Below are 15521 nucleotides of genomic sequence, written 5' to 3'. Positions count from 1 at the left end.
TGTTCAATCTGATTGATACTGATATTTTCCAAATCAGCAAGTAAGGATTTATGTAAAAACATACAAGTCCTGTACATACTATACCTACTAAAACTGAAATTACACCTATTTACCACCATGCACGGATTGCCTAAATATCAATTTTAATATTTTGTTTTTGTTCCCGCGTCGTTTTTAATGGCTTCACGTTACACCAGGACTTTGTATTAGATTTAAAACTAATTAAATTACTTATCTAACTATAAAACATTGTTGTAACTTGTACTTTCGTCGTCTATTTTGGCAAATTTGCTTTTATTTCCAAAAAATATTTCAAATATCATTTTAAAAGCAAAATGACAAGGAAAAATCTTCCACTGCGAACGTCTTTGCATCGTCATTTTTACGTGTGATTGTGGTCAAGACGCTCGTAGTCGAAAATTTTGTCAAGTGATTTTGCTTTTAAACATGATATTTAAAATGTTTTTTGGAAAGAAAAGCAAATTTGCCAAAATAGACGACGAAAGTACAAGTTACAACAATGTTTTACAGTTAGGTAAATCGTTTAATTAGTTTTAAATTCAATACAAAGTCCTGGTGTAACGTAAAGCCATTAAAAACTAGACGGGAACACTAAAAAAATATTAAAATGAATATTTAGGCAATCCGTGCATGTAATAGGTAGGTGTAATTTTAGTTTTAGTAGGTATACACTGAAAAAAAGGATCTCTCAGTCGAAATGAATATGACTTTGACCCAAAAGATTGGCGCTTTTCAATAGGGCCAAGAACGACGTTTCTTTGCCCAAAGCATTAACTATCTTTTCATAAGCTTTAAAAAAATCCTTTAGAGAATAGAAGATTCTATCTGTCCAAAGTATTTCACTCTTGACCCAAAATGAATATGCAAAGAAGTTCTTGCTACAAGAACAATAGTCTCTTTGATTCATGCAAAAATTCTTGATTGAAAAGGGACATTTCTTGATTAAAGAGACACTTTCCTTAAACCAATAGCGAATACTATTGACTCAACTAAAATTTATTTTGATCTAAGAGAAGTCTATACATCATATACAGGCATATTACATAACAGAAACATTTTCAATGTTAAAAATTGACAAGGGCAAGATAAGTTGTATCCAAGTACTTTTTATTACCTTTTGATAAAAAGGTAGATAATTCAAGTTAAATGCAAACAGCTAAAAAGCAAAACATGCTATAACTTAAGAAATATGCAAATATAATTTATTACAGTATTTACTACTAATTGAAGAGCACACGGGAAAAATAATGAAAGTATCAAAAAGGGGGGGCTACACCTTTTGGTACCTAAATAAACGGGAATATCGATAACGGCCACATAGAAACAGGCATTTAAAAATGGGAAAAACGATATAAACTCGGATATAAAAGTCTAAGCGTAATTTGAATTAAAAAAAAGCGGTTTCCTGAACATTTATCATTTCTGGATACTCATCCTTTTTCCCATGTGCTCGTCAATTGTTATATTTACTGTTACATAAAATTTAGTAAAAACTCTAAAAAACTTGTCAATAGCAGAACAAGTTGTATGCACGTATTTTTATTACCTGACGATAAAATTTGGACTTTCCAGGTAGGTAGTTAAAGTTAAATGCAAATATCTAAAAAGTAAAACATGCTATTTAAAAAAAGGCAAATATCTTAAAAAATCATTTAATATGCACTTTGCAACCCGGTAAATACTGCAAAATCCAAAACATAATAGTAAAGTATATACTACTACTACTTGACCCAAAATGAATATGCAAAGAAGTTCTTGCTACAAGAACAATAGTCTCTTTGATTCATGCAAAAATTCTTGATTGAAAAGGGACATTTCTTGATTAAAGAGACACTTTCCTTAAACCAATAGCGAATACTATTGACTCAACTAAAATTTATTTTGATCTAAGAGAAGTCTATACATCATATACAGGCATATTACGAGGTATATTATTTTCTGATAAATTTAGGTTTTCCTGGTCTATAGTAAGTAAAGTGATATTATTTTCCTCGATAGTAGCTATTTCTGCTTCTTCACTCCTTGGTATTTTTTGGGGTGGTTCATCACTCTACAAATTACAAAAAAATGTTACATCACGATTAATCAAAGTAAAGCAAATTTGGTCACATTTTGAATTTTTTAATACGACGACTTGAAACTCTAAAATTTTTGTAATTATTTGCTTATTTATTATTCTTATTATATCTATAGTCACGCATGCATTATCTAAACAGGTGCATTAGATAAATGTCTCTTACCTTCAAATATAGCAAATAAATGCTCTAATTTCCATTTTTTTTCAGAAACTCCTTTAAATAATCCATATATCCTAAAATTTGTCCATAAAAAATGACAAATGCATGTTAATAACGATCATTAATTTGTTATACGATATGCGCTTAAAAAGCAAATTATGCAAAATTCCAAGCAACAAAACCCGTGCGTACTATGATGTGCGACCTATAAAATGCGACATACGACTGATCGGACTGCCGACTGATTATATATACCGTCCTTCGTCATCGTCTTTGCGTGTCGTATTTTTCATCAAAAGAGTATTTAGCTATTGGAAAAATGGCCATGTTTCTTGAATGAAGTACTTCCTAGCGTATTTTTCTTATTATCTTAAAACAAAGTAACTTGCACTTGGTTAAATGAAAATAGATTCAAGAAAAATTTTCGAATTTTTCAAGAGAACCAGTTTTCTTGAGTTAACAGAGTTTTTCTTCAGGCAAAATATTTTCTTTTACGCTAAAATAAATTCTCTTGCCACTAATTTTTTTTTTCAAGAACCATAACGACTTTAGTTCAAGTCTATCTTTTTTATCAGTGTAGTATGTACTTGACTTGTATGTTCTTACTTAAACACTTACTTGCTGATTTGCAAAATATTTATGATTTCAGATTGAATAAGACTTTGGTTTACTATACCCGGATTCTAAACCTTATGTACGAAAATTTGAAGATGATGTCGACTGTATTTTATCAGTAATGATGCTATCATTTATAATACTTCTCCAGAAATCAAACTCAAAAATAATAAGTGTGACTATTATGTCCACTTTAGTGCTTCTAATTTAGTAATTTTAGTGTGGGACAAAAGCACACAGCCAATATTAGCAATCATCCACATGCTGCCATCTACAGCTAAGGGAAGAATATCTACATCTAAATCTCGTAATAATTTGAGCTCCTTGTTTAAGAAACCGTTAGTGTTCTCTTCCGTAAGTTTATTTTCTAAAATTAATAAAAAAAACATTTAGTAACAAATCTGTATTTTTTTACTCGTAATAATTTGAGTTCCATGTTTAAGAAACCGTTAGTGTTCTCTTCCGTAAGTTTATTTTCTAAAATTAATAAAAAAACATTTAGTAACAAATCTGTATTTTTTTACTAAACGGCACACTGAAAAGTGATTTTTTACACTTTTCAGTGTAAAACAAAAACGGTTGTTTACCCATTACTTTCATTTTTACTATAACGAATTATATGTTATTAACCATCATTTTTACAATTGCATAAAGTACTTTTATACTCAATTTGAATTATTTTTACACTTAAATAAGAAACTTCACTTTGTGACTTTTTACTCTCAAAAGATGCAATTAAACAGACTTACAAATAAAGTTTGCAGGGGTAAGAAGTGTTTTTCATTTAACCACTATTTTAAGGGGGGTTTTTGACACCCGTGAGTGTGAATAAATATTGACCAGTTTCAGTGTAGAATTTAACACTCAATTTTTTACTGTGCAGTCATGACCTATGCATTCGAAACCTGGACACTTGAACCGGATATTATAAGGAATTGCTGGTCGCACAACGCTCAATTCCAGAATAAACAAGAAAAACCGTAAAAGAATAGAGTGAAGACCTAGAAGAAGACCGAACTTGAGATATTAAAATCATAGATACCCGCTCATCAGAAGCTTAGATACCCGCTGGTCCTGGTGCCCTACCATTTTGGAACAACAATATCTCACCACATACAAAACCTTATACGCAACAAAGATTATCAACCTTAAATGATTCAGACGCTCTCGAGTTTGGTCAATAATAGTCCTTGATCCTCGAACTTGAACCGAAAGTCGATATACAACTATAAAGATCGGTCTGTAAACGTCATCTATTCGACACGAAGCAATAAAATCAAGGCATTATCGAAATGGAACTAAAAAATCACCGTTGTCGTCTATGTGTGTGTACGTTTTGTTCGATGCGGTTAATAGGCCATTGTCGGACGTTTATAAAGTTTGATTGCGCGCAATGTGGGTGAGTTCGTTTAAAAAATAATTTCCTGTGTGCCCGGCCGGGTACAATGGCAGCATAATTACCGCGAGAGATAGAAGAACGTACTCGAGCCGGTACGTAATGACGCTGCGACCATTAGAATGGTAACAGTAAATTTTTAAACGACATTTTAATTAATCTCAATGGGGATCATCGGCAGAGATTAACAATAGGAGTGAATATTTCAGACAGTGGAGTATAAAACACTGGGATAGTGTTTCAATATTTTAGTTTAGTTTTCTTTTTACAACAGTGGGATTTCAACTATCATACAATAGTCAATCGGTAGTCAATACAAAATTAATTGTAAAGTTTAATAATAAATTAATGGTTCCTTTAGTGAAAGAAGTTTTTTTAGTGATTAAGATGACATACTGCAGGGTGTTTCCTCACGTAAAAATAAGATTTATTTAGCATATCAACATAGGTCATTCAATAAAACCATGTACATATGCTTCGTAGATCTAAAACAAGCATTTGATAGAGTAAAACTTAAAGATGTGATTTATCTATTACACCAAAAAGGTGTCAACAAGTACCACACAAACTTACTAAAGCAGCTCAATATATATACCGATTTTGTCATCGAAACTGTGCGGTCAGGATTTGAACGTGTAAGACAGTGATGTAGACAGCTTAATGGAAAATCAAATGTATTAAAAAGAGATAAAATGTGGGTCGACACATTTCTTCTATTGTCGGTATTGCCGGATTTTGCATCAAAATTTCAAATCGCAAAAATAAGCGTTTACGAAAATGTTACATTTAGGGTTGGAACTTTATTTTTCACTATTAGTTACTCATTTTGCTACAGCTGTAATAGATTATATTTAGTTTAGATATATTATCATCATTTCAGTAGTATACATGAAAGTTTTTAAAATAGCTTATATTTTTCTACACACATTTTCCTACAAACGTAACTAACCAAACCAAACCAAACCAAAAACCGGCAACACTGTATGGCGCTTTTGATTTTGTCTCTGTCTGTCAACCGGTCATTTATATTATTCTCTGTCACACTCATTAAAATCTAGACCACATAAATTGGATGACCAGCAGGGTATAATAAAACAAGTAACGAACAGAATGTGGCTTAACAAGAGAACTCAAAATCTTATCTGGTATCAGACAGGGAGATAGCCTTAGCCCATGTCTCTTTAACATATTAATGGACTATTAACTTTACTTTAACATAATAATGGAAAGTGTAAACAAGGTTAATGCAGGATTTATGATGAACAACCGTTACCTGAGAATACTCTGTTACGCAGATGATGCTATCCTGATTGCTGAAAATGAAGACGACCTACAGCGCCTCCTCTATAAATTTAACTTAGCGGCACAGAGTCTTTGCATGCAAATTTCATCCAAAAAAACAGAATCTATATCCAAAGATCCAATACGGTGTAAACTAGTAGTAAATGAGCGCATTATAAATGAGTTTAAATTATTTAAGGATAGAAACAACGAGCAGCAGAAGTATATCAGATTAAAAAAGCCTCAAGAATATCAGGGTATTAACGTGATGTAATTTGGAAAAATAAATACATGAGTACAGAGAGTAAGGCCCGAATTTATAGGACCTGTATAAGACCCATACAGAGTTACGCTGCTGAAAGAAGAGCAGAAACATCAGAAACAAAAAGGAAAATGAGAACAACAGAGGTGAAAATATTACGAACAATATAAGGGACTACATTGCTCGACAGAATACGCGAGTAAGGCACCGCTGTTGGAGAGAAAACGTATAGACAGGATTGTAACAGTCAAATTTCCTCGCAACGACCTCTGTGTACTGGCTCATAAATTATTGCAAATAACTATTATTTTTGCATCATGTTTACTACAATTTTATTGTTAAATATTATTTTATTTAGTATTTTACGATTATGCAACCTGATATATACCTTGATATTATACAGCTACACAACATTGTCACTGGATGTCGCCACCAGTAGTAGGATTTTTGTCGAACTGTTTATATCTTTAACCATCACCTGTCCGTCACTTGTCACTGTCATATGAAATCAGATGATTTTGGATTTATTTATCCTTTGTTTTGGTTATTGAAGTTTTATAATTATTAGATAAAATTTCATAGTTAAATCGTTTATTTTTTATGTGGATCGCAGTGTGCAATTCGTTCATTTAATTGTGGGAATTACTGAGTTAAGTTCGTTCATTGACCGGATATAGAATATGGCAGTGGAAAATATTCTAGAACATGGGTTTTTTATTTATGCCTTTTTTGTGAGTGGGACTAGTTGAGAGATATAGTTCTATCTATATCCTGGAGGGAGATTTCCAGTTGAAGTATGATTTTGTGAAGGAAATCCAATCCTTGCATCACTTCTTGTGTATTCCCCGACTGAAGAATATCGTGTGAAGAACTGGCTGCCTGTTTCATGAAGCATTCCCTGTTGGTATTTAGCAGGTCTTCGTATGGAAAGATTAAGACTTTCGAAGCACAGAACGAAGCACGAAGCACTTTGGTTAGAGACGTGGTTGTATTTTGTGGGATTTACATGGACCACCGACCAAATTTCCGTCAAGGGATTAAATAGCCGAATTTTTATCCGATATTCCGATTCGACGTGCCCAAGAAGTACCCGAGTAGTTCCAAGAGCAAGAAGTCCGATCCAGAGCCGTAGAGCACAGAACAATCCAGAATTCCATCCGTTCCTGTAGCTCGTGTAGAGTTGCCCGTTGGACATCATAAACCCTGAGGAGTTGAGGTTCTTTATGTTCATTATTTGAAACACCTGCCTTGCATCTGTACATTTGCTGACGGGCTCCAATGACAGTACATCACGCTGCTGTAGACCACCGCATCAACTCGGAGCTATGCACTATAGCTAAGCCGGAGGAAGTTTTCAAGTACATACATCGAGTAGAGTAAGACTGTACAATTTCAGTTTAGTTTATATTTGATTTATGTAAATCACCCTGACTGTATCTAGTGTTAAGTTAGATAAGGGGGTTGGACGTAATAGGTTTAGTTTTTTTAATTAAATTTCGATTTAGTTTACATTTTCAGTCATTTACTTTCATTTTCATTTTTTATTCTTTCTTTATATATCACTTTTAACGTTTTTGTTATTTTAATAAATTGCTTAAATATTTTTAAAAGTATTATTTACAGTCTAGTCTCATAGTTAAGTTGGAGTCAGTTAAGTTCAAATAATTATAGTAATATTAAAGACAACCCTTCTGTTTTAACCTTAATTAAGTACGGTACAATAGAAGCCATTTCGCAACGTCCCAGTTCCAGTAACTTCTCCGTGTCATATTCGTTGACACATCCGGCCCGAACGAGCAGCGCGCTGGCCGAAAATCGCCCCTTCCCCCTCCATTTTGCATCCATGTTACCATTAATTATCGCCCCGCTCCGTCCCCCGGCCCCCTTTTCCAAAACAACGGTTAGCACAGCCCCACTCCGACCACCCGCTCCCGTAAATCAGCGATTATTAGCGGGCCAACAATTTAATTTCCGAAACACCGCCGCGTTCCGTAATTAACAAATATATCACGGACGGAATTAGGTTCGGATGGAGTCCGAAAATGCCATGTTGCCAATTCGTTTACCGAAGAATGGAGGCAGTATCACTTGTATTGGTTGCAAATACAGACGCAAAGATCCAAGTAACTAATGTTCTATTCAAATCTACATATTTTTCTATTCTTCTTTTTATAGTCTTATATTTTTTATTCTTTTTTTATATCTTCTAATGAAGGTTGGCAACAATCGCGGCGAAACACTGTCTGTCCTGTACAACTCGAAACATCTCGTGTGAGTTCTGTCCAGGCCAGTCTCGTAAGTTTTTCAACCAGGAGTGCTTGCGTCTCCCAAGTCCTCTTCTGCCTTCTACCTTTCCTTCTATAATCAACTTCAGAAGCTTTGCTCTACTATTGCGCATGACATGGCCCAGGTATGTTGTCTTTCGTTTTTTTATATTTGCAAGTAACTCCATTTCCTTGTTGAGCCTCCCAAGTAACCTCTTCATTGCGTACATGATCTGTCCAGGGTATTTTCAAGAGTTCTATACGCGATGTAACTTCTAAGTCGGGGTCAAGGTCCGATGTTAGCCAGGATCCCAGGTATTTGAACTTATTTACCGTGTCTACGCATTGTCGTATACTCGTATGTTGGGTGATGGAACATTTTTTCCTACCAACGACCATTATCTTCGTTTTTATTTTGGCCTTGTTTATTTTAGATTGATTTTTCTCGGTCGTAAGTTCTGACGAACTTTTTCTAGTGTCTCAGACCGTTGGAGGACTCCCATTCCAGGTTACGGATGGAGTCTTCCAGGTTCAGTTTCTTCCTCAGTTCCACCGCGTTTAGTTGGGTTCCGCTTGGAAAGCAGAACGGTTCTGATCCAGTTAGTGGGGAGTGTTCACTCCTTTTCTAGCTAGATCATTTGATTTTTCATTGCCATTGAGTAGGAGGACTTTATCTTCTTTGTTGTCTAATTTGTTCAGATTTTCTAAGCATTCTTTGACCAGCATTTTTTTAATAGATACTAGATGGCTTTGTTTAGGGAAAATTAGTTGATTTTCTCAAAAAAAACGCCATGATTTTTATATCACAGTTTATTTTCTAGTTGTAGAGGAGATTTAATTATGTAATAAAAAATCCAGGTCCCCATTTAAATTAAGAAAGTGGACGATGCCGATGGTCAGGCGAGTGCTTATTGAGTGACCTTATTTGTAATAAATAAAAGAATAATGTAGAGTGTGTCGTATATAAGGGAGATGGCAACGTAGCCTTTATAATCTAGCTAGCAATAGGTCCTGTAGCTGGACGGGCGTGTTTTAGCCGGTTTGTATTAATTTCCGCGTTGACGTCGAAATAATTGAGTCGCGTTAAGCAAATGGCGCGAAAACAATACCATTTACATCGTCGCCATCATGGCCGAACCGCCATGGCTCTGCTCGCCGAAATTTTGTCATTACAATATGCAAATGTTCATTTTGGATACAGAATATCGCGATTGCACTGTCAAAATATTAAAGGTACATTATTGCATTAAGACAAATGTGCACCGTTGTAACTAGTGACAAACTACTAAAAAATGTTTTAATCAATTTCTATTCAGCCTTCTTCGGTTTATCGTTGGATTTTGGCCTTCCCCAATATCTTCCACTCTTTTCTGTCGGTCGCCATGATCATCCATCTCGTGCGTGCATGTTTCCTTAGATCGTCCGCCCATCTCGGCTTAGGTCTAAAGATAGGTTAGGTTTCAAAAAATAATTGTGACAGTTCGAAAATTAAAAAATAGTTAAATTTGCGTCTATAACAGCTAAAAAAGAACTCTATACATGTAATACTTAAACTGAGCTTCTAAAGAAAAACAGAACTTTTAGTGTCGTAATAATAGACTCTGATGCTGATGAGTCAATTATATTTTATAACTAACTGTTTATGTCTCGTAAGGATTTTCATAATTGCTTAAGTACTTTTTGTATATTGTAAGTAAGACTTGGCATTTCCGTTTAATTTATTTGTTATTGCTTGATATTTTTTAATTAATAAATCAAGGTTTCAGAAGTAGGTTTGGATGTAGTAGTTCTCACTGAAGTAGGTTTGGATGAGAGAGATATCATCATTATAAGGAACATACTGGAATCGCAAAGGTTGGGTCAGAACAGAAAAAGGCAATACAAGATACGTACCAAACCATACAAAGATATGTCAGATATTATTATTTAACGTATACACCGAATATATAATCTGGAAATCTCTTCAAAACGGTCCAGAAGGGGCTAAAATAAATGGCAAAATTATAAACAGTATAAGATACGCAGACGACACCGTGATATTAGCAGAAACCGAAGACCAGCTGCGAACCCTAATGGACAAACTGACAGAAGAAAGCATCAGGATGAGTCTAGAGATTAACACCGTCAAGACAAAAACTATGATTTTCAACAGACATCTCCAAGACAATGAAAACACCGATATAATGATAAACGGCGTCCAACTGGAAACCACGCAGAGGTATATTATTTACTTAGGCAGGAAAACAGGCAGCTAGACCTAAGGAAATCAGAAGAAGGATTGAAATAGCTAGGGCTGATTTCCTCAACATGCGGAATTTGTTGAGCCATCCGAAGATAGCTTTACCAACGAGGCTAAGAATATTATAATATTATATATGGCCCCTGCTTCAATATGGACCCTAAAACAGGAAGATATCAAACGACTTAATGCTGTTGAAATTTGGATGTACCGTCGGAAGCTGAGGATAAGTTGGACATCCAGAACAACAAACTGTGAACTGTTAAACAAAATGAAAACGCGCGCACACCTAACAGGCACAATTAAAATCAAAAAGACCTTGGACACATAGTGCGGCACTCAGAATAGGAATAAATACAGCTGATAATAGAAAGAAAAATTGATGGAAAACGCAACATAAGGAGGAAAAAGAAGTCATGGCTACGTAACATAAGAAATTGGACCCACACCGACGGAAACACCCTTATCCATCAAGCACTGGACAAGTTATATGCCATATTGATCGCCAATCTCAACAGAGAAGGCACCTAAGAGGAGGATACCCTTGCTAACAATGCCATTGTTAGCAACATCAGTAAGTTATTAAAACTGCGTAGGTTTATTTATCTAAGTTTCATACATCTCTACTGTCAATTATGGAGTATGTGTTTTGATAAACTAATGTTATATTATCGATAAGTTGAATCAGATCTAAAGATGGAGGTTTTTTAAAGACAGGTACAGTATATTAAACGGCCCGATCTTGACTAATAAAAAAGTAAACATAAAAATGCGAAACACTCGACGAGATCGGGTAAAAATTTTACAAACAAGCAGAGCGGCGCAGGGAGACTTACTTTCAAACACACACAGACTCGCTGGCAGCACATATAGGTACACACTGCCCCGCCGCGATTGAATTATTCAATGTAAATTATTTTTCCGATACAATAAATCTTTTGTCATTGGGCCCTCTCGGCTTCGGGCCACGATAATTAATTGTGGAGAATTAATGACGAACGATGACTGGATACTTTGGAAACATTAAGTGGAGTGGAGCCTCCCGAGGGCTCACGGATTTGTTAATTACTAAAGATACGATCGACGTGGCAGCGGCGACGGGGACCGCCCGTCCCTCTCACCTCTAGGGACGTAGACTGTATCGATATGTCAAAAATATCGATATTAACGTTTGAATTTCGCTCACATTCATATGAAGCTTCGCATACAGTGCTGATGATCCCAATAATGACTGGTATCAACAATTTTACTAGCAAATTTAAACGTTATGTCTTTAAGAGTAACACGTCTACGTAATAATTACAAGGGAAGTTAATTACAGCGACCTTATACATCTATTGTGTCTCCCTTTCTGGAGTTATAATTTATCACACAGTCTCAGGGCTTTGACAAAAGCCAGTATCAGAGCCTAGTTCTCCATCTCCGATATCAGTCGTACTAAAGTTTATGGCACGAATGGTTGTAGGCGCACTCAGTGATGAGATGTTCTGATGTTCCCTCATTTTCCTCACAGAATCAACATTTGCCGTTGTTTCTTAGCTTCAAGCAACTGAGGTGTTCTGAGAAGATACAGTGTCCTGTTAAAAACCCCGACAATCGGAAAAAACTTAAATTAAGGAAAATGTTCGATTTCACCCGGTCGTAAGTTCTGAGAAATTTCTTCGAGTGTTTTAGATCCTTCACGATTCCATTCCAGGTTACGGATGGAGTCGTCCACGTTCTTCAGATCTGCTTTAAGTTGGTTCTCACTTTGGAAGCAGAACGGCTCGGGTCCAGTTAGCGGAGTGTTCGCTCCTTTTCTGGCTAGATAATTTCCTTTCTCAGTAGTTTCTATTCCTTGGTGGCCTGGCATTTTATTTTTTTTTTTGCGTATTTTGTTCAGTTTATCTAGGCATCCTTTGTCCAACTTCGAATGAGTTGATCGCTTTTGACACTGCTTGACTATCAGATTAGAGGGCTATTTCTTGTTTCCGAGAGCTCCGATCTAACCGAACACTATGCTAAAGTTGCTAAATGATCAATCACACAAAATAGGTCTCAAATTGAAATTGAATAAGACCAAGAATGATTAAAACTATTTTGGCTAACCATAGACAACGATATAATTGAAAAAGTAGACAATTATATATGTTTAGGTCATAAAGTAAATTAGGGTAAAGCCAACCAAAATACGGAGATAAAATTCCATTATCCATTTGGCATTATGGAAATATTGGAAATATGAGTGGTATTTTCAAAGATAAGAAGGTTGCAGGAAAAAGCAGGAAAAAAGAAAATATTGGATAGCTGCTATTACCTTCCCAAGTAGCAAAAAGAAATTCTAAAAGGATTGAATTATTTTATAACAGTCGAATAGCGTTGTCTTAAGGACTGCTTGATTTTATTAAGCGTTGGTTTCGACCATTCTGTTTTTTAATAAAAGTTGTCATATTAAAGTATTTTCTAGTGGTTTTTACAACGTATCCTATAACGCATTAAACGATTATTTCTTTTAGTATGATATAACACTTAATAAGACAATGCTATATGGTAACAAACATATTATTTTATTAGACTCTTATACCCACGATGTAAGAGTTCTATAATATTCATATTATAGAACTCTTACTAATATTAACTAGTAGTCACAAGATCATATATTAGTTACTTAAACTTGTCTTATTAAAGTTGTATTACGTTGTATGATAGAATGTTTTATTGCGTTAAACTACGGTGTTGTTGTTATATAATAAATTGTGATTAACAAAATAAATTCGCTGTAATATCTACATTATAAAACTGGTAATGTATAATATAACCTCATTTTAAATTAAATGGTATACCTAGTTATTTAGTTTGTTATTGTTGTTGTTGCAAAAGTAATATCTACGTACGAGTATAATCAATCACAGCTATTATGAATTCTGGACAAAGTTGGAAAAAAGTTAACAAACGCAGTGGTAGTTATAAAGAGCATGTAAGAAAAAACTCCTCGAAATTACGGCAAATAATCCCCAGAATTCCCTGGGTTCTCAAAAGCCAAAATCTCTCGGGTTGTCTGGCTTCTTCAAAGCATTGTTGCCACGTTGATGTAAAAGTTTTACTGTAGTAAATGTTTGTATTGTTTTATTGTTGTTTTTCCAAGTCCTTAGGTTGCCGCTCACTCGTCGGGCACGCATGAAATGCATTGCGTGCATGAATCCATGAAAATCTGATCATGTTTGTTAGTTTAAATACTAATCAAATGAGATTTGGCAACATCTATTTGTCACAAATCTCAATATGTCCAAAATAGTTCTATAGTGCCTGGAAATTCTGCGTAATGATAGATATTTATCCTATACCGTTTTATTTTGCAACAAAGACTTATTAAAGGGATTCATTTATGATAAAATGGTTGCATTATAATTCGTTATGTTTAAGGCAGAATTTTTGTATGGCCTATGGCCACCATTATATGAAGCAAAATTAAAAACATCAAAATAAATTGTAAAATGTTATTTTTGAGAACTATTTTATGATAAGATTCCCACATAACAGTAATAAAGTGTTTACTTAAATTAAAAACAAAAATTTTTGAAAATTTTATTTTATTTTATTGTTTAAATTTATATGTAAACCTTAATCGAAATTAAAGCGCTTTTATTTTTTGCCAAATACATACCTATAATCTACCAGTAAAATTTTCGGCGCAACAAAAATTGTCCCTACTTTTCAAACCCTATTAATGATTTTTATATTACATATTTGTTGTACCTTCTGGCTCTACCCGCCATTTTCATTGTGGAGTAAAGTCTCCTTTTAACAATCCACATCCTCTAGATTCATTTTACGACACGCTTAAAATATAATTTGCTCCTAATATTCTTCGGTAAAAAATAAAATACTCTTGTACCTCGCTAAATGATCAAATGTTTTTATTGTTCTGTTTCTTAGATGTGACCACGTAATACACAATAAAACTAGTTTTATAATAGTCAAATAACGCTGTGTAAAATAGTTGCATAAGAGTTGTATACCCTTTTTATAGAACTTCTATACTACCAAACGGTTGTATAAAAATGGGCCTTTTTTGGTTGTAAAACTATCATATTACGGTCATATAGCACGTTATATGAATTGAGGTATCCTATAAAAATTATCACATAGCTGTTTATACAGTCTTTATAAAATAAAATTTGCTACTTGGGTTATGCTATGTATACCTTATGCCCTATGCATGGAAAATTCGCTCGAGTACTCGATTATTGAAATAACCGACATCGCTCGATTATGAACGAGCGATGCAAGTGACGAGTTACGAGCGACGAACGCAAGCGATTCTATTAAAATCTGATTTTAATGTGACATACTCGATAAAAAGCCGAGCGAATTTTCTATATATGTACATTGCAGGTAGCAAATTTATACGACGTTATCCGTTGCATATATGAGTGACAAAATTTTACGACCTACATCGACAATGCCTTGAAATAAACTAAATCAAGCAAGAGATCAAGCGAATCGCTCGTCGCTTGCTACTTGTCATTCATCACCGAAAGAATATGTACTCTGCACACGCAACTTACTGCTTGACGTTACGAGTACAACAAGCAACAAGCGACGGGCGAAAACCCGTATTTTTAAATACGAGCGATATTTCGAGTACTCGATTATTAAAATCGCTTGAAACTCGAGTACTCGATTATTGAAATTAATCGGTTTTTCCCATCACTAAAAATAACCGCCTTTAAATTGTGGTGTTAGAAAAGGCTGGTAGATCTCAATAAAAGAAACATATTTTCTCTTTACCGTTTTCAAAATATTAAGTCCAAAATAAACGAGATATTTTACTTTGAAAATTTCAAAAAATAAAGATTTTTCGCTTAAATTTTGAGAACCATAAGAACTTTTCTGGGTTTTCTTTCTCGTAAATCTAATCTACTATCTATGTTGCCATATTATGAAGATATTATAATTTTTAATTAAAAAATTTAAAAAATTCCAAATTTCAAAAAAAAATCGCAAAAGAACCTCATAGACCTGTTTCTGGGGTCGGACTATACCCCCTGTATAACACATTGAACAAATATCTCAATTCTGGAATGTTAAAAAAAGACTTTTCACAGTAGTTAGTCAGTCCTATATGAGGTATTTTGACCCTTCATATCTAGAGTATAGCTAGATTAGTTATACCAGCATATCATTACAATAGTACTAGAAGATTTTATAATAATAATGGCTCGCG

Source organism: Sitophilus oryzae, unplaced genomic scaffold (assembly GCF_002938485.1).
Source record: "Sitophilus oryzae breed Bouriz unplaced genomic scaffold, Soryzae_2.0 scaffold_1515_pilon_pilon, whole genome shotgun sequence".
In the NCBI taxonomy this organism is placed as follows: domain Eukaryota; kingdom Metazoa; phylum Arthropoda; class Insecta; order Coleoptera; family Curculionidae; genus Sitophilus; species Sitophilus oryzae.
The sequence above is the reverse complement of the archived record's forward strand: the minus strand, read 5'-3'. Positions refer to the sequence as shown.